Source organism: Perca flavescens, chromosome 15, assembly GCF_004354835.1.
Source record: "Perca flavescens isolate YP-PL-M2 chromosome 15, PFLA_1.0, whole genome shotgun sequence".
NCBI lineage: Eukaryota > Metazoa > Chordata > Actinopteri > Perciformes > Percidae > Perca > Perca flavescens.
The window spans coordinates 4,514,977-4,534,867 of NC_041345.1; the positions used below are offsets into that span (position 1 = coordinate 4,514,977).

At 37.2% G+C, this 19,891-nt stretch overlaps 1 pseudogene; it reads left to right on the forward strand.

Annotated features, from left to right (window-relative positions):
* The window catches only part of LOC114569036 (interferon-induced very large GTPase 1-like), a 103,820-nt pseudogene that overhangs the window by 16,921 nt on the left and 67,008 nt on the right, over positions 1 to 19,891 (forward strand).

Consider the following 19,891-nt stretch of genomic DNA (forward strand, 5'->3'; position numbering starts at 1 on the left):
TTTTGCTGCAGGTAGCTCAGATAAAGATACAAGTGGAAACAAGGAGGTAAGAATACTTCATTTACAAAATCTTAAGACTATTCACTGTGTATCCCATTGTATTGTATGTTCATATTTATCATAGAGTACATGTTTATTTACTTATTTTCAGCAGTCAGTGGAGATTTCTGAAGAGATCAACAAGAAAACTAATAAACTAAACTAAACACTGTTTGCCAGACTTCACCTTCAAGACAAACAACAGAAGTTGACACCAGCAAATTTTCTTAAAATAGGTCCACCTGTGAAACAGGACCATGACACATCTGAGAAAGATTACACGTGTCAAACTCAGGGCCCGGGGGCCAAATCCGGCCCCTTAATACTTTTTATCCGGTCCACATTTCAATTTAGGTTCACAGCAAATGTTGGCCCGACTAGTTGTGCACCACACCAAAAAAAACAGGAAACTGTTTTTCATACTGTAATTATGCGACATTGCCGTGCAGAATTTGACAGATTTGCCGACTTTAAGACTCAGAATTCCCCGCAGAAGCAGAGAGTTTTTTAACATTCAGGCTATGAAACAGGTTGTTGTGAGTCGGCTGGGTGGCAGCTGCTTTTAAAAATATAATCTTTGTTTTTCATGACTTTTTTAGGGATTTATGTCGACCAAACTGTATGTGAGAAAGCTATATGAGACATGCAATAATACAAAGTTAATTGACTTTTTTTTGCTAAATATAAGCATGTCAATAAACTCAACATGTCTGGCAATAATTGTGATCGTCATTTCCAGTGTGGCACTTAGTGAAATTGAGTTTGACACCCCTGATCTAGCTCATACTTTTCTTCAGAGGTTGATGATGTTAGACTACAGAGCCAGATATATTCCTGTAAGACAAGACAGTCCTGAGGTGAGTCATTTAAAACCTGATCCAGTGTCTGACAATGTTGAGACAGACGATGATGACTTAGATTTAGATGCTCTTTTAAGAACCACTCTAGACTGTGATCGATCAAAACAGACTCATGTGCATCCAATGGATGTTCAAATGGCAGTATTTCACTGCTCAGACAGTCTTTTTGAGCAGAACATGATTACAAAGCTACGTCTTACCGTTGCTTGTTCCTGAGAAAATTGAAGGTCTATAATACTGTAAAAAAACACTTGCTTTTATTTATTTTTTGTTTGTTGTTCTCTGAATTTGTATAATCTCACTGGTTCTAACCTGGTTAACTAATGTTGAATGAAATGATTTGTTCACTTAGTGTGATCCAGGGGATGAATCTGGTGATGGTGAACAATCAAAGAATGAAGACAGCACAACAGTAGGAGGAGAATCTGAAAATAAGTCTGTTCTATCCTCTAAGAATGAGAAAGGTAATATTTTACTGACAAAATAGTATATCTCTTTTTGTGCCAAGGAGATAAATCTTGTTGATCAGTGAACTTGTTGAATATACTTGGGCTGTTCTCGATTGAAGAAATTCTTAGTCGACTAACACTCATTCAATTGTATCGACTAATCGATTAGTTGATTTAATCGACAGATCTGTAAATCTGAGTTTCTCCTCAGAGTCATGCAAAAGCACCACTTTAATTTTTGTGTTTACCAGATATGTGCTCGTACGTTTCTTGGAAATAAGTCATTCAGCATGAAAAAAGCATAAAACATGACTAATCGACTTATCGAAATCTAAGTTGACTAATACCAAAAGGACCGATTAGTCGAATAATCGACTAAGAGGGAGCAGCCCTAGAATATACACATAATTGTTGGAGATAAATTTTATTAATCTGCAATAGTTAACTGATCAAAACAATATAAAATGTATTTCATGTTTGATCCTGGTATCTGCTTGTTCTTACATTATCCTGCAGGAGACAAGGTGGAGGAGAGTGCAGCTGAATCAGAGGTGAAGGTGAGATTGTTTGGTCCTCAGTAGTCATACAGCCATGTTTCTTTTTTAGTGCTATGTATTTTTCCGTTCAATTTTAGCTGAAGATTGGAGCTATTTGTCTTTTTAGTTTAGACGTGAACAGAGTTTGACTTCATGAACTATCTGGTTGGATATAAGTATAGTAATAGTTACTACTAATAATAATAAAATTAATAATAATAATAATAATAATAACTTGACTCAGGACAAAATTGAAGGTCCATAGTACAGTAAAAAAAACACTTGCTTTTATTTTTTGTTTGGTTGTTGTTCTCTGAATTGGTATAATCTCACTGGTTCTAACCTGTTTAACTAATGTTAAATGAAATGATTTGTTCACTTAGTGTGATCCAGGGGATGAATCTGGTGATGGTGAACAATCAAAGAATGAAGACAACACAACAGTAGGAGGAGAATCTGAACACAAGCCTGTACTATCTGAAACAACTGATGAAGGTAACATTTTAATAAATACTTTAATAGTACAATAACATGAACAACTCAAGAATAGAGCTAGTTACATAAACAAATTGCTTACAGTGAACATTAATATTAGAAATTGCTCTGACTCTTTTATAATGCAGTTCATCATTTTGCTGCAGGTAGCTCAGATAAAGATACAAGTGGAAACAAGGAGGTAAGAATACTTCATTTACAAAATCTTAAGACTAGTCACTGTATATTCCGTTGTATTGTATGTTCATATTTTGCATAGAGTACATGTTTATTTACAGTGTTGGTCATCTTACTTTAAAAAAGTAATTAATTACAGTTACAAATTACTTCTCCCAAAAAGTAATTGAGTTAGTAACTCAGTTACCACATTGTAAAAGTAATTAGTTACTAACTGTGACGTTATTTTTTATGTTCTATAATGCTATTACATTCTATAACATCTTTAACGTCAAAGAAAGAAATTGGGTCGTGTTAGCATGTGTAGCAGGGCTCCAGACTGCGACCAAATGGTCGCACTTTGCGACCAAAATTTGAGAGTGTGCGACTGAATTTTACATCCAGTCGCACATGTGTGACCAGTAAATTTGTCCCCTTTTTTTACACGTTAAATGTTGAAATTTCGGTACTTGAGAGCGCGTAAGCGCAAGCTTATCTGTCCTCTGAAAATTGACAGAGAGCAGAGCTCTGACACAAACACACACACTCAAACACACGCAGAGCTGCAGACGATGCAAACTACGTCGGCTCTGCAGTTTTGTTGAAGTCACAGTGAGTCACGGAAATGCCGATAAAGCGGTTTCAAGTGTGGTTACAGTTTTTCATAACTTCACGCAGACAGTGTTTGCTGCGATATGATATTAATGGCGAGCCGAAAGCGGTCGCAGTGCTGTTGACGTTACACTTCCTCTGAGATGAGCAAGGCACAACAGTGGTTTCTGTGTCCTGGGGACTGACTGACAGGCTGAGGTTGTAAGGCAGGGCAACTTTATTTCTACAGCACCTTTCAGCAGCAATGCAATTCAAAGAGCTTTACATAAAACATTAAAGAGTAATTAAAAACGGTCTAAAAAATAATATACAAATACAATAATAAAAAAAATTCTATATTTTTTTTTTACTGACATGACAGCGATGGGGCTGTCAGTTTACCTTCTATGTTGCATCTTCAAAAGTGACACTGAATTTGAAACAGCACATTGTAATTTCTGCATCTATTATCAAAGTATTTATTAGTAATACAGTGGAAATTAGTAGAAATGTGAATATTTGGTTAGCATGTTCATTTACGGTGTGTGCCCCTAAATTTTCTGGTTGTGCCCCTAAAATTTTCAGTTGGGGGCCACTGTGCTCCTAGTGAAAAAAGTTAGTCTGGAGCCCTGTGTTGATGTGAGGTGCTTCATAAGATTGGAGTTGCTTGAGGCAGACGTGGATAAAGTCTTTTTTCCTGGGCATAGCATGCATGTTACATAAATGAGCGAGAAGTAGTGCTGGTGTTGCACCGAAAGCTGTGACCCATCAGGATCTGTGACCGCAGAGGGCGCTGTTGCACATCGTCTGCTCGTGCATGGTAGACAATGGAGGGCGAAGAAGAGCGCCTATGCAAACGGCGTAAACATTAATACATTACGTCCACAGATGCAAGCTGTATGATTATTCACGATTTGTTATTGCTTCCTAAGGAGAAAGAGTAAACCGCTGGTGACCATATTCCACCTCAGGCATAGTAACATATTTTTATCTGAAAGTAAATAAAGTATATTAAGGTACATTTTCTCTGAAATGTTTCTAAACATGTATTTCTTTGTGACTGCATACACGAGTTACATTTGTAATAACCTACCTAAAAATAATCATATTGTACTGTTAAGAAAAGAAAGAACTAAATATTTAATGGACCAGTGTTGTGCCCCTGTAAAAGGGGAAAATAGAATGAACTACACGGACACGATGTTGCTTCACTCAAGTCCAATGTTGTAATGCATTTTTTTTTTAGTAACATCACAGTAGCAGAGTTACAAGATGTAACAAACCATGTATTTTCTCTGTTCACAACACAATAATGTCCCTTTAAGTAACTCAGTTTTGAGTAAGTAACAGTGAAACTATTTTCAATAACAAAACAAAATATATCTTAGCTGCACCTAACAAAATACTTCTGCTATGCATTTATTATTAACCCAGAATAATTGATAATCTTACTTCAGTTGCACTAACAATATCATTTACAATCTTACTTCAGTTGCACTAAAACAAAATATTCGCTTCTGCACATTTAACACCGTATAATCAACACTATTATTATTAAACTGCAGCAATAGCATCCTGATACAAACAATATAGAAACTAGTGGACACAGGCAACCTTCAGTTGCACTAATGTTAGTAGCATGCTTCACCTAACTTTATGTGACGCAGTTCGCATGCAGGCCACAGTAGAGCAGCACGTTTACATTCAATCTTCTAAATTCACATGCTTGAGTTATCACAGTAACTAATATTTTACTCCCTTACAGAACTAAAACACATATTCATCGATCAAACATCCCACAACCTTCATTCTTACCTGTAAAAGGGGAAAATAGAATGAACTACACGGACACGATGTTGCTTCACTCAAGTCCAATGTTGTAATGGACGAGCGGAAGCCACACATTCCCCTACAGTTCGGACAAGGCATTAGTAATCGAACACAGATTAACAACTCAGCTAGTGCTTAAAACCGGAAACAAATAGAAACTTAAGGAAACAAAGAAATACTGCAAACTGTCCTTTCAAATGCATTTTTTCCCATAATCTCATAGGTATCTTAGACAGCATTTTAAACACAAATCACCTTTTTATCCTATTTATCTTTTAAGCCTCTTTTACCTGAAAAGGTCAGAGCAATGGATTACTGATCTACAGATCATAGTGCATTTTAACTCAAAGAAATGAATGACCATCTTTTTAACCAAGCAGTGCAATGAATTACAGCATTTTAACTTAGAAGTTTTAGCTTATACTTTTATGCACATTTTTAAGTATCTTTTAACCTATGGATGTATTTCCATTCAATGTGTTCAAAATATCACTGTTACACCAGCACATTGGCTAAGTTGTCAGAATGTGTGACCACACTGTAACTGCTTAATAAAGGAGTTCAACTTCAAAATATTGTTTGGGGTAGTTATGTTTGTTATATTTTTCACACTAATGTGGACACATATTTTCTTATTTAGAGTCTTCACAGAGCCAGTATCTCAGAGGTCACCATATCTGTCAAGTAGCAGCTGTTGGAATGTGTGACCTCACTGTAACTGCTTAATTAATAAGTCAAACTTCAAAATATTGTTTGGGGTAGTTATTTCATCTCTTCACACTAATGTGGACACATATTTTCTTATTTCGAGTCATCACAGAGCCAGTACCTCATAGGTCACCATATCTGACAAGCAAGTGATGAGAGACAACAGCAAGTGAGGAGAGTTGAAATGTGAATGCAGGGTATTTTCTTGCTTTGCTGTTTATAGTTACATTTGTTTTGGGGCAGTGGTGGCAGAGGATAATATCTGATATTCTTTCCACTTACACCTCTGTTGATGTTAGTTTTGCTTGTACTGCCAGTGTTTCTTGATCATAACTAAATGGTTGATTCTAAGCACTGGGCCTTATGCTTGTTTGTATTTGTGTTTTGTTTGTAATGTTACATTTTTCATTTTACCTATGTGGTGTGGTGGTAATTGTCTTACTGTTGTGGTCCACCACTTGAAAGAATGTAAAGAAAACACTGTAGTGTTGGCTGTCTCAATATGTGTGAATGCCAGTTCACCATAGTTGCGTGTGGACCATGAATGGCACTAAATGCATTTTTTCAGTAAAGCACAATGATTAGCTGCCTAGGGGCCACTGACCACCTTAATCCACCCCTGCTTATCGCTGTCAAATGTCATCAGACCATGTGACCACACCGGAACATTCCAAACGCTTTTTGCCCACAGAAGTCGCACTAGACCTGGGGTAATATCATTTCACAGTAGGCCTATTTAAATATTTTACCTGCCCTGCTGAAGTCCACCTGTATACAGGATTGATGAAAGCTGTTTAACTCTCAGTATGTAGAGGTACTGACTCTGTGATGACTCCAAATGAGAAAATATGTGTCCACATTAGTATGAAGACATGCCATAACAACCCCAAACAATATTTTGAAGTTTGACTCCTTAATTAAGCAGTTAGCGTGGGGTCACACATTCTGACGGCTACTCTACTTATAATATATGGTGACCTCTGAGATACTGGCTCTGTGAAGACTATAAATAAGAAAATATGTGTCCACATTAGTGTGAAGAGATGACATAACTACCCCAAACAATATTTTGAAGTTTAACTCCTTTATTAAGCAGTTACAGTGGGGTCACACATTCTGACAACTTAGCCAATGTGCTGGTCCATTAAATATTTAGTTCTTTCTTTTCTTAACAGTACAATATGATTATTTTTAGGTAGGTTATTACAAATGTAACTTGTGCATGTAGTCACAAAGAAATACATGTTTTCAAACATTTCAGAGAAAATGTACCTTAATATATTTTATTTACTTTCAGATAAACATATGTTACTATGCCTGAGGTGGAATATGGTCACCAGCGGTTTACTCTTAGAAGATCAGGCGGAGCTCGGTGCGCAGAGTGAGAGAGAGAGAGAGAGTTATTTGTCGGCTTCTTGAGCCGTGTGTCGCCAATGCGCCGCCAATGCGCACATCGGTTTGAATTATGTTTTTATATATTTTATTTGCTCTCACAATCGCTTCCCACTGCCAGGGTTGCAACTGAAATAATAGGCTAAAGCAACGACAGTCAGGGCCATATTAAGACAGTGTGGTGCCCCTGGGCACTATACCTCAAAGATAATCCTCAGATCTTGTACCTGACTTATGGGTATGTGATATTGTTAAGAGTTGTGATTTACGCATCTACAGCGTCCGCTATTATTTTTTGCCAGCTTTCCTTCCTGTTTTAGGAAGCAGCGACTGTATTGCGTTTTCCCTGTAGAACCGTATTTGTGTTCTTCATATTTATGTAGAATTATAGTTTGCTCTTCTCATATAACACATGCGGCTCTGGTAAATGTTGCGATTGTTTGGTGTATAAACTGTAATCTAATAAAAGTTTTCTGTAAAATGTAATAAAAGTTTTTTAATTAAAAAAAAAAAGTAAATGTTGCGATTGGTCGTGCTGTGCCAACACCGCCTCTTTTATGTGAACGCACGCGTCTCTGGATTGGGAAACCCTGGGTTGACTGAACAAGTTGTTAACCACCATCGTGACACAGCTTATGCGGGACCGCGGTTGTTAGATTAGGTGAAGCCAGGTAACTGAAATCAATCCAGGGCATGTTGATCTAGATTCGTAGTACAGGTCTGAAAAGTGAAGCCAATGAGGAACTGCTGTAAACCTGCATTCTTTCTAATAGCCAGCAGGGGGGCGACTCCACTGGTGGCCTGCATTTCAATTTAGGTTCACAGCAAATGTTGGCCCGACTAGTTGTGCACCACACCAAAAAAAAATCAGGAAACAGTTTTTCGTGCTCTAATTATGCAACACTGCCGTGCATAATCTAACAGATTTGCAGACTTTAAAACTCAGAATTCCCAACAGAAGCAGAGAGTTTTTTTAACATTCAGGCTGTGAAACAGGTTGTTGTGAGTCGGCTGGGTGGCTGCTGTTTGTTTGTTTTTCATGACTTGCTAAATTCTACGATGGCTAAGAAACTTTTTTGCTGACTTTTTTAGGGATTTATGTCGACCAAACTGTATGTGAGAAAGCTATATGAGACATGCAATAATACAAAGTTAATTGACTTTTTTTTGCTAAATATAAGCATGTCAATAAACTCAACATGTCTGGCAATAATTGTGATCGTCATTTCCAGTGTGGCACTTAGTGAAATTGAGTTTGACACCCCTGATCTAGCTCATACTTTTCTTCAGAGGTTGATGATGTTAGACTACAGAGCCAGATATATTCCTGTAAGACAAGACAGTCCTGAGGTGAGTCATTTAAAACCTGATCCAGTGTCTGACAATGTTGAGACAGACGATGATGACTTAGATTTAGATGCTCTTTTAAGAACCACTCTAGACTGTGATCGATCAAAACAGACTCATGTGCATCCAATGGATGTTCAAATGGCAGTATTTCACTGCTCAGACAGTCTTTTTGAGCAGAACATGATTACAAAGCTATCACAATGTCAGTATGTCTTACCGTTGCTTGTTCCTGAGAAAATTGAAGGTCCATAGTATAACATTAAAAAAAACACTCGCTTTTATTTTTCATTTTTTGTTCTCTGAATTGGTATAATCTCACTGGTTCTAACCTGGTTAACTAATGTTAAATGAAATGATTTGTTCACTTAGTGTGATCCAGGGGATGAATCTGGTGATGGTGAACAATCAAAGAATGAAGACAGCACAACAGTAGGAGGAGAATCTGAAAACAAGCCTGTACTATCTGAAACAACTGATGAAGGTAACATTTTAATAATTACTTTAATAGTACAATAACATTAACAACTCAAGAATAGAGCTAGTTACATAAACAAATTGCTCACAGTGAACATTAATATTAGAAATTGCTCTGACCCTTTTATAATGCAATTCATCATTTTGCTGCAGGTAGCTCAGATAAAGATACAAGGGGAAACAAGGAGGTAAGAATACTTCATTTACAAAATCTTAAGACTAGTCACTGTATATCCCGTTGTATTGTATGTTCATATTTTGCAGAGAACATGTTTATTTACTCATTTTCAGCAATCGGTGGAGATTTTTGAAGAGATCAACAAGAAAAAACAATATCAAACAAAAACTCTGTTTGCCAGACTTCACCTTCAAGACAAACAACAGAAGTTTACACCAGCAGATTTTCTTAAAATAGGTCCACCTGTGAAACAGCACCATGACACATCTGAGAAAGATCTAGCTCATACTTTTCTTCAGAGGTTGATGATGTTAGACTACAGAGCCAGATATATTCCTGTAAGACAAGACAGTCCTGAGGTGAGCCATTTAAAACCTGATCCAGTGTCTGACACTGTTGAGACAGACAATGATGACTTAGATTTAGATGCTTTTTTAAGCACCACTGTAGACACTGATCAATCAAAACAAACTCATGTGCATCCAATGGATGTCCAAATGGCAGTATTTCACTGCTCAGACAGTCTTTTTAAGGAGAACATGATTACAAAGCTATCACAATGTCAGTATGCCTTACCTTTACTTGTTCCTGACCCAGTCACAATGGATATTGACTGTCCTCTGTGGACATTCAGACAAATAAGAAAAAGCTGGAAGATAACTGAAATCAAAGATAATTCAAACATTGTCACCATGAAGAGTTTGCCCATCTGCAAAGCTGAGACACCCATGGTGTCATTTCTCCGCCTGGGTTCACTATCTCTGTCTAAATCTCAGCTGATGAACACTTTGATCAACGACCGTCACAACACCTTCTTCCACAGAAACTGTCCAGGTAGCACCAAGTCTCGTCATCTGATGGATGGTGTGGCAGAGATTGCCTGGTACTGCCCTGCTGGAAAACCCAATGATGCTTTCACTGACTGCATTGCCTTCTGTAATCTTCATGGTGATGCTCTGTCGATTGAAAAACAGCGTGACATAGTGACTGAAAAATCTTCAGTCAATGTAGTTCTTGTAACAACTCTGGAAAAAGGTGACAAAAGTTCTGCAATCATCTCAGCCCTTCTCAAGTCTCCAAAGCCTGTCATTATTCTGTTGGCTGATAATGATCATGGTGTAGTTAAGGTGAAAGATGGAAAATACAAAATTGGTCTAAAGGACAGAAGCCTGTCAGATGTTTCTGAGGAACTTAAAAAAATAATTGGAGACATTTTGTCTGGACCACATGCATCCTTCCAGCTTGAAACCATGGCTGAGGTCTCTGGAATCAGAGTGGATGAAGATGACAAAGTCTGCAAAAATGGAAAATCTGCTGCAACCCAACTAATGAATTTGCTTGAAGGGATGGAAGTTTCAAAGATCAAAGATGCATTTCTCCCTTGTCAAGGCCAACTGTGGCATAAGTGGTGCAGAATAAACAAAGAACTGTATCACCTCAAAGGACACATTGAGAAGGAGAAATGTCAAAAGCAACAGGAACTGATGTTAATACGACGAGATCAATGCAGTGCTTCTTGTAGTAAACCGATGAAGTTGTTCATTAAAAGCCTCTCATCTTTGCCATCAACAGACAAGGAGTATTTCCTGAAGTGGATTCAGATCTTAATAGATGCCCTACCGACAAATGATCTCACTTCAATTCTCCAAAGCTATGATAAAAAGTGGTCTGAGGTCTTGGCTTTGAAGAAGAAGCATGACAAATCTGATCTGTTAAAAAATGAGAAGCATAAGAATGAGTTAAAAAGAAAGCAAAATGAGCTTAATACAATATCAACAGAATTACAGTCAGCAACTTTTGGCTTGGAGCACATCTTTAGAGAAATGGGACAGATCTATGAAGCACATGCATCTCTGCAGAAACAGACAAAGAGGGGACAGCCTGACTGGTCTAAATACCCTGAGCTGGCTGCAGAGCTGATGATATCAGGACACCCAATGGAGCTGATGGATGGTGATGCAGGTCATGTGCCTTTGACTTGGATCTGTAGTCTTTTAGATAAAGTCATAAAGAAACTGGGCGACAAGAGAGTTTTTGTTTTGTCTGTTTTAGGCGTACAAAGCAGTGGAAAATCAACACTGCTGAATGCCATGTTTGGGTTACAGTTTACAGTGAGTGCTGGCAGGTGCACCAAGGGGGCCTTCATGCAGCTGGTCAAAGTGTCAGAGGAGATCAAGAAAGACTTTCAGTTTGACTATGTTCTGGTGGTGGACACTGAAGGACTGCGTGCTCTTGAGTTGGAAGGTAACGCCACTCTTCACCACGACAATGAACTGGCAACATTTGTTGTTGGTCTGGGAAACATGACACTGATCAACATCTTTGGAGAGAATCCAGCTGAGATGCAAGATGTTCTGCAGATTGTTGTTCAGGCGTTCATGAGGATGAAGAAAGTTAAACTTTCTCCAAGTTGTGTGTTTGTTCACCAGAATGTTACAGATATTGCAGCGGCAGAGAAAAACATGGATGGAAAGAGACGGCTGCAAGAAAAACTGGACCAGATGGCCAAACTAGCAGCCAAAGAAGAGGTCTGTGATGCTGAGTGCTTCAGTGACGTCATTGCTTTTGATGTGCAGAAAGATGTGAAATACTTTGCCCAACTATGGGAGGGAAGTCCACCTATGGCTCCTCCAAATCCAGGTTACAGTGAGAGCATCCAAGAGCTGAAGACCTTCATCCTCTCTAAAGCTTCAAAGTCTGCTGGGATTACTCTCTCACAATTTAAAAACAAAATTCATGACCTGTGGAACGCCTTGATGCACGAAAACTTTATTTTCAGTTTCAAAAACACACTTGAAATTGCAGTGTACAGAAAACTTGAGGTCCAGTATGGGAACTGGACCTGGGCCCTGAGGAGCAACATGTTGACCATTGAGAACGGGCTTCATACCAGAATTGAAAATGGAAAACTTGACAAGGTAGAGTCCAATTATCTTCATAAAGAAATGAGCAAAAGCTATGGAAAAATCAAAAAAGCAATGACAACATACTTTGATGATGACAGAGACAAAGAAATGTTGGTTCAGTGGAAAGGACAATTTCAAAACAAAATCAAAGAGTTTCATGATGAACAAGTGAGAGGAGTTAAAAGAAAACTGGATGAAGTCATCCAGCAGAAGAATGCTTGTAAAAAGCTGGATGATAAGAAGACAGAGTTTGAGAACAAGCTGCTACAAAAGAGCAAAGAGCTCGCTCATCAGTTAAAGGACAAGGCAAAAGATGAAGAGGAACTCAAGAAGCACTTTGACTCTGTCTGGAGGGGCTGGGTTAGGGAACTAACTGCAGATATAAAACCTATTGAGGACATCAACTATGAAGAAGATCAGTCGAAGATCATTCATGAGCTTGGTTTTGAATGGTGTCTTATAGAGGAATCCAAAAGCAGTTGCAGATACACAAAAATATCACAGGTTGGTGATTATGATCATTATGTAACCCTCACAAAACACAGAGAGCTCTGTGATACAAGCCACCAATCACAAGGAGATGAAAGGAAAAACAAGAACAAAAAAGGGCAAGGAAGTTATTCATTGTCAACTGCCTGGGTGTTTGTTAAAAAAATTTTTGGAACTGTGTCAACACCACAAGTTGAAAAACATACATCAGGGAGATTTCTCTCATATGAAGAACAGCAGCTAATCAGATCCCTCATTGACAATGTTGAACAACAGACCATAGACATAATTAAGAAGAAGCCTGTAGCTACAAGAGGCTACAGTCTAACTTACTTGCAAGAAGTGGCCAACAATGTAAAAGAAAAAGTGACAGAATTTGAATCAAAGAGGACCTATGCTCTAAAGAAGGAGTTTACAGTTGATCTCATACTGTATGTGTTTCACAGAGCAGAGAGTTGGCTTTCAGAGTCCCACAAGAAATTTAAAAAAAACAATGATTCACTTGTTTACGTAGAAAGCAAGAAAAGGCAATATTACAACATTTTCAGAAGCTTCTGCAAAGGAAACTCATCTGCTGTTGTGCTTGGAGAACTGATGTGTGAAAAACTGAAGGTTTCCACTGTTGAGGCTGTCTGTAACAAGACTGCCATTGATCTCGCTGGAGAGATGAAGTGCACTTTCCCAGCATTCAGTGGGAACAGGCTGAACTTACAGAAACATGTATTAAAGTCACTGGCTGAGAAAGAAGACTTTGATGGTTTTATCACCTACATCAGACACCCAAGGAAGCAAGCACAGGCTTTTATAAAAGAGGAAGTACAGAAATACATCCTCAGAGACAACAAAGATAAAGCACGGAATATACTCAAGAAAAATGTTGAAGACATTAAAACACTTGTGAGTCAAGCTTTATTTGATGCAACAGAGGAAGTCAAAACGCAGAGTGGAGACCTAAACATGTGGGTGAAGGAATTTTCCACTTTGCTAAAAGACCAGCTAACATTCAACACCATCTGTTGTCAAAACTTCAGTGACATAAACAATTTTGACTTTCTAAAAGAAGAGATAGAGAAAGGCCTTGAATCTGTCATAAAGGAAGTGAGCAGCCTCTCACTGGATAAGATGGAGGAATTCAGGATGAAGCCTGATCAAATCCTCATCGATCAGCTGTGTAACTGTTGCTGGGTAACGTGTCCATTCTGTGCAGCTGTGTGTACCAACACATTGGAAGATCACAGTCCTGACAAACACAATGTCCCTTTCCATCGGCCCTCTGGGATTAAAGGATGGCACCCTAGAGGCACGGAGGAACTGGTCACCGATTTCTGCACAACATTAGTTGCAAGTGATAAACATTTCTGCCCCCATCATGATTCAGATGAGAGTATTTCTTACAAAAAGTATCAAAGTGCTGGGGAGAAGTATTCTTCATGGCAGATTACTGCTGATGAGTCTAAACTGACATACTGGAAATGGTTTGTCTGTCGATTTCAAAAACAACTAGAAGATCACTATAAATTAAAATTCCAGGGAAGAGGAGAAATTCCCAGAGAGTGGAGAAACTACAGTAAACAAGAAGCTATTAAAAGTCTGGATGACATGTATGATCTGTGAGTGAGCCAGAAACAACCAGGACCCTACTCAAAGTAACAGAAAGCCCTAAGTGCCTTTAGCTGTTTAAAAGAAATATCAATTATTTATTTGATTGAAGTGCAACAATAGGAATAATGAAGATAAAGAGATTCCAACATTAATGAAACAGCCACCGTCTATAATTTATGTATTTAAAACAAATTAAGTAGAGAGTGAGGTGCAGTATAACATTAAGGAGAAAGGATTCCTGAAAATGTCCTGAAGCAAAGAAAACAGCGTTTGATTTAATTTTTTTGTTGAAATGTTTTTTCTTTATTTTACATGATGATGAAAATACAATTTGTATGTGAATATTTAAAGAAAAAGTTATTCAAAGAAGGAATGGAGTTTCTAAGTTGTCATATTACATATAATGGATGTATTTTTCTTTCCTCTATAAACAGGGATGTAAGCGAAGTTTTTACCTTTTTACTTTTATGTGAACATCTCATTAAACAGACATGAGATGAAACTTCTGAGTGTGGTTAGAAAAAAGATCAGTCTATATAATTATATCTGAGATATTTTTAATCATCCAAAGATGTGTATTTTTTAAATGCAAGATGCATGACAATCACAGGAGGCTTTTATCATGTGGACACGCTGACAGTTTTGTCATTACTTAGAGTTCCTCATGGGGGAGACAATAACTACACCCTATAACTTTAAAGAGTGAAGAAAGGTGGAGGATGTTGAGCTGAGACAAGTTGAAAGAGGTGTAATTAAATTCATTCAAAACAGGAGATCTCATTAAAAGGCATCATAACACACAACAAGTTTAGTATTGATACTAATTTAGTTGTATATAAATGTCTCTGTAATTTTATTTTTTGTAAACAGTTTTTGAGGGGTTTTAAAGGAATTTATGTAACATAACTAATATAAAGAATGAGTTATAAGGTGGACTTATGAGATTGTTTTGATGAAGTGTTATTGATTAAAAAAATACATGAAACTTGTAAGTGAGACTTCTACATAAAAGGGAAAGAGCTGTGAGAAGTTGATGGATAGTGTAAAAGAGAATGAAATCCTTTTAATTTTTGTCCACATTTAGCTGTTGTCCAACTTCTGAACATTGTTTTTACACAAACATCTTCATATTTTGTTTTTTATTTTGTTATTTGTTTACTACTTTGTATGTTTTTCTCCAAGATGTTGATGAACGATGCTTTATGTTTCCTAAGAACTTGGAATATTCAAATATTTTATACTTCATCTCATTTTAAATTATCTTTTTACTTCTACTTATCATTCCTACTACTACCATATTGGGATTGTTTTTGTTGTTTGCTTAATTAGACTTCTGTAATTGCTACAATATATTGATATCCATAATTTCTAACAGAAATATCTGTCTGTGTAAAAAAGGGTTATTTTCTTTTACTGTAATAAACAGAGCCTTCATAAAGTCATTGGTGTTTACACTCTTCTGTTATTAATGAGCATTATGAGGAGACCAGTTTGTTAAAAAGATCAGCTAACATTCAACACCATCTGTTGTCAAAACTTCTGTGACATAAACAGTGTTGGGAAGGATACTTTCAAAACGTATTTCGTTACAGAATACAGAATACATGCCCACAAATGTTAAGTTAAAAAAATATTTTTATTGATTTTCCCTTTTTGCAAAAATCACAATTACACAGAACCACATATAACATTAATTATAGATCTACATATTTATACACATATCAACATGCATATCCTACAGCAAAAAAAAAAAAAAAAAAAAAAAAAAAAATGGGGGGATAATAAACTCATACTGGCCAATGAAGATTCAAATAAGATAGAAAGGGCTGCCAGACACCATAAAACTTTGCAGAGGAACCTTGGATAGTGTACTTAAGATGTTCAAGTTTAAGACACGACATCACCTCTGTAACCCAGCATTTGTAAGATGGTGGCACTGCCTTTTTCCAACTGAGAAGAATCAGGCGTCTAGCCAATAATCAGGCGTCTAGTGTTGAAGTTAAAAAGTTAAAACCCGGCTTATGTTTTGAAAAAAATGTACTTGCTAGATCTAATCAAATAACTACACTGATTAGCATTGGTCTGGCTCACACCGTCTGTAGCTTCTAAAGAATGAATCAGGTCATGTCTGACATTTAGCATATGAAGAAGACTCATTGTCCCCACAGGAACGGTAACTATTGTTTCTGGTTTTGGGGAGCCACTCCCTGCAGGGCCAGACGTGATTAGAACAAAGGAAATGCAAACTCTGTAAACTTGAACAGAATCGGCACTACCATGTGAAACGACCTTTGTCTGTGACCTGGGGTAGACCTGAAATCAGAGGTGTGTCTTTAACCTGGGACAATTCCACAGGAATATAATTCGGAAACTGAGGTGATTTCGGCACTTCAATCTGTGACCCCGACAGGGGAAGCACGTTGAAGTCTGCTGTTTACAGCGTATTGTTTGTCATGTCACATGACTGTTCTTCTGTAACTCCGCAAGGAGAAGCATGAGATCAGTCCGCTGTCAGCTGCAGTGTTTTAGTGTTTTATGTTTGATTGTGTTTTGTCTTGTCGTTTTCATGCAGTTTCATTAAACCTTTTGCTTAACTTTCAATTCGACCCCATGCCTCTCCTTCCTCCTCCAGAAATCGAAGAAAACGTCTTTTAGATATTTCTTAACACTAGCCAATAATGTGGAGAAAGCTATGAGCTTGAGAATAAAGTGACGTTTTTTAAAACATCCTGTTGTGTGCGCAAGCGCCTTTTTGTTACCACGGGTTTACAGACACGTCTCTAATAATTGGGTATCACCTGGACCACAGCCAATAATCGAGACACATCCACCAAAGAGAGAAAACATAACTTAAGCCGCTGCACACCGTTCTCAGGAAACGTGCGTGCCCCAGCTCTTTGCCTGAAAACACAGGTTCAAGCTTTTAATAGTGTTTTGTACATTAGCCCTTAGTATAGATCACAGTAGGATGATTATTCCAAAATCTAGCTACATACAAGAATAGCTTTTAATGTGTTACAGTGTGCTATTTTCTATAATAATTTGAACTTGTGTAAATTGTCTTTGAGTACCCTGAAAAGCGCTTAATAAATAAAATGTATTGTTGTAAGTAATTGTGTATGATTTATCTATCTTACTTTAGGAATTAGTAAAGATATTTAAAGTCATTTCATGTGACCTATACTGACCAGTTTTGTTACATGGGTTAATGCAGGATCAATTGATCGGCACATCTTCCTGACATCTGTACTATGTATAACAGATGTCAGGAAGATGTGCGTGAGACTGCATTTGTAAGATGTATAGGAGATGTTGGGACGATGTATATGAGCCCGCATATCTGTACGATGTAGGCCTATGACATACGTAAGAACGATGTATATGAGTGCATTTGTACGACGTTTAGCATACGTTAGAACGATGAATATGTGTGCATCTGTGCATCTGTAGATTGCAAACGAGCAATCTACTACGTATCCCCGCCGCATTCTGATTACATCGCCAATACATCGTGGCGACGTAAGTGTGCTTACTGGGTAATCTCTCTTACTCTCAAAAACGAGTCTCATGATTATAAAAAAAAATAAACGCGTATTTACTTTAGATAACTAATAGAGGACACCTGATTGTTAAACAAGGAAATGTTAATGTATTTTACATAATTAAAAGGAGCTCAATATTTGTATTTATTTATTTATTTATTTCATGACAGTGATTAAGACTGACGTTTAAAGTTTATATTATTTAGCTAAATAATATTTCCAGAGGCTTTATGCAGTTATCCTTTTTATTACTTTATTCTTACTGTTTTTGTTACTATTTTATTGGTCATTTGGGCATTCACGCGATATAGTCAATAGTGATTGGCTTCAGGTATGAAACGTGAATATACACGTGACCGGAGGGGAGACTGCAGAAGGTTCTGGAAGTTTTTTTTGGTTTCCGCTCGCTCTCCGCTGGATCCGGGTGGAGACGGGACGCTGGTGCGTTGAGAAGAGGAACAAAACGCTAGAAAGAGCGAGAAAAACGGATGAAACTGAGCGGGAGGCTCAGAGGAGAGGACCGCGGACTGGGATGGTGGTGAGTGGAGAAACTGAGTAAAACGAAGCCGGAGACCTGTCTGACGGAGCGGGAGAGACGGAGCGGAGGCCGTGATCGGAGGAAGCCGAGACAGCTAGCCAGTGTGGACGTATGCTGAAGTTTTTATGTTGAACTCACTAGAAAGTTATACTGTAACAACATACACATGTTATCACTTCTGTGTATCAATTTCTAAGATTTATATTTTAATTATTTTTTAGAGATGGAGAGAATATTAATCAAACTGTTATGTTAAATCAAAAAAACATTTAATTTGGAGTTCTGTAGTTCAACAATATGTAAAGACGTGTTTTTAGAAATTCTTGAATGTTTATACAATAAGGAATGTCTGCCATGTGTTTTTGTAAAATCTCATCTGAAACCATAGCAAACTAATATTGTTTTGTATTTTGTATGCTGGAACTTTTTACTTTTGAATTTGAATGTTTATCTTAAGGAATATATCAGCAATATGTGTTAAAGGATTCTTTATGTTTCTGAAGTATTTGAAGAGTTCATCTATGTCACACTAATCTCATTTTAACCAATCTCTTATTATATCCACATTAATATGAGTTTTGTTGTTTTGTTTAATTACACTTCTGCTCTACATAAACTCTTCTAATATCCAGAATTAGAAATCATGTCTTTGTGCAAAAAATGTGTTGTTTAGTTTAACTTATATGTTATCAATGTGCATAATGGGTCATAATGAAAATAAAATACTAAACATATTTACAAAAAGACTGGATTTCTTACTGATTAGGGTTTTTTGAACTGCATAAGATCCAATGCCTTTTTTTACAATTAAGTACTTTTTCATAGTTTCATTAGATCTACCTCAGCTGATATGATGTATTCACTTTGACTGTATTATAATATGATATAAGCAATGGTAAAATATATAAAACATGACAAAATATCGTGTGCAGGTGTGTGAGATAGGAAGCCAGGTTCTTCCTCTTCTCCTTTCTCTGGTTGACTCTCCAGACTAATCACCAGCATTGCTAAACTACAAATAAAACTGGTAAAGAAATGCAACAACTTGTAATTGTAAAATATCACTTAGTAGTTACTAATACTACAGTAAGAAACAATGATTAGCTTGGAAAAATATTAGATTTTGCCACCAACATGTGATTCATTACAAATTAATAAAGTTATGTAACTTGTGCTCTTCAGAAAATGAAGGAAAACCAATTTGACCTTTACACTGTAGAGTCTGATACATTCTGTATGTATGATGCATTTGTCTTCAAAAGTAGAAATGAAATAAAACATGCAAAGAAGAAAACAAGTAGTGTGCACCTGCTCTGAGATGGTATTTAGGAGAGGTTGGTATTTAACGTCACAACGTGTACATTCCTCTGTAAGCATCATTTAAGAAGACATTATTTCAGTCATCTGTTCTGGTCTGATGCAAACAATGAGGAACTTATTTCTTTACCATTTATTTACCAATTTCTGTCTCCACCACTCATATCTAAATTAATTACTAACATTACAGTATTTTACTTTTTTACATTGTTGTATTTGCTCAAAAGTTCTTCAATACAAAAACAAAATATCATAGTTTAGGATAATGGGCTGGCCAATCAGATTTCAGGGGTGGCCCATGCCACAGCAGGCCACGCCCTAGACACAAGTTTTAAAGGAACATGCCGACTTATTGGGAATTTAGCTTATTCACCGTAACCCCCAGTTAGACAAGTTGATACATACCCTTCTCATCTCCGTGCGTGCTGTAAGGCTGTCT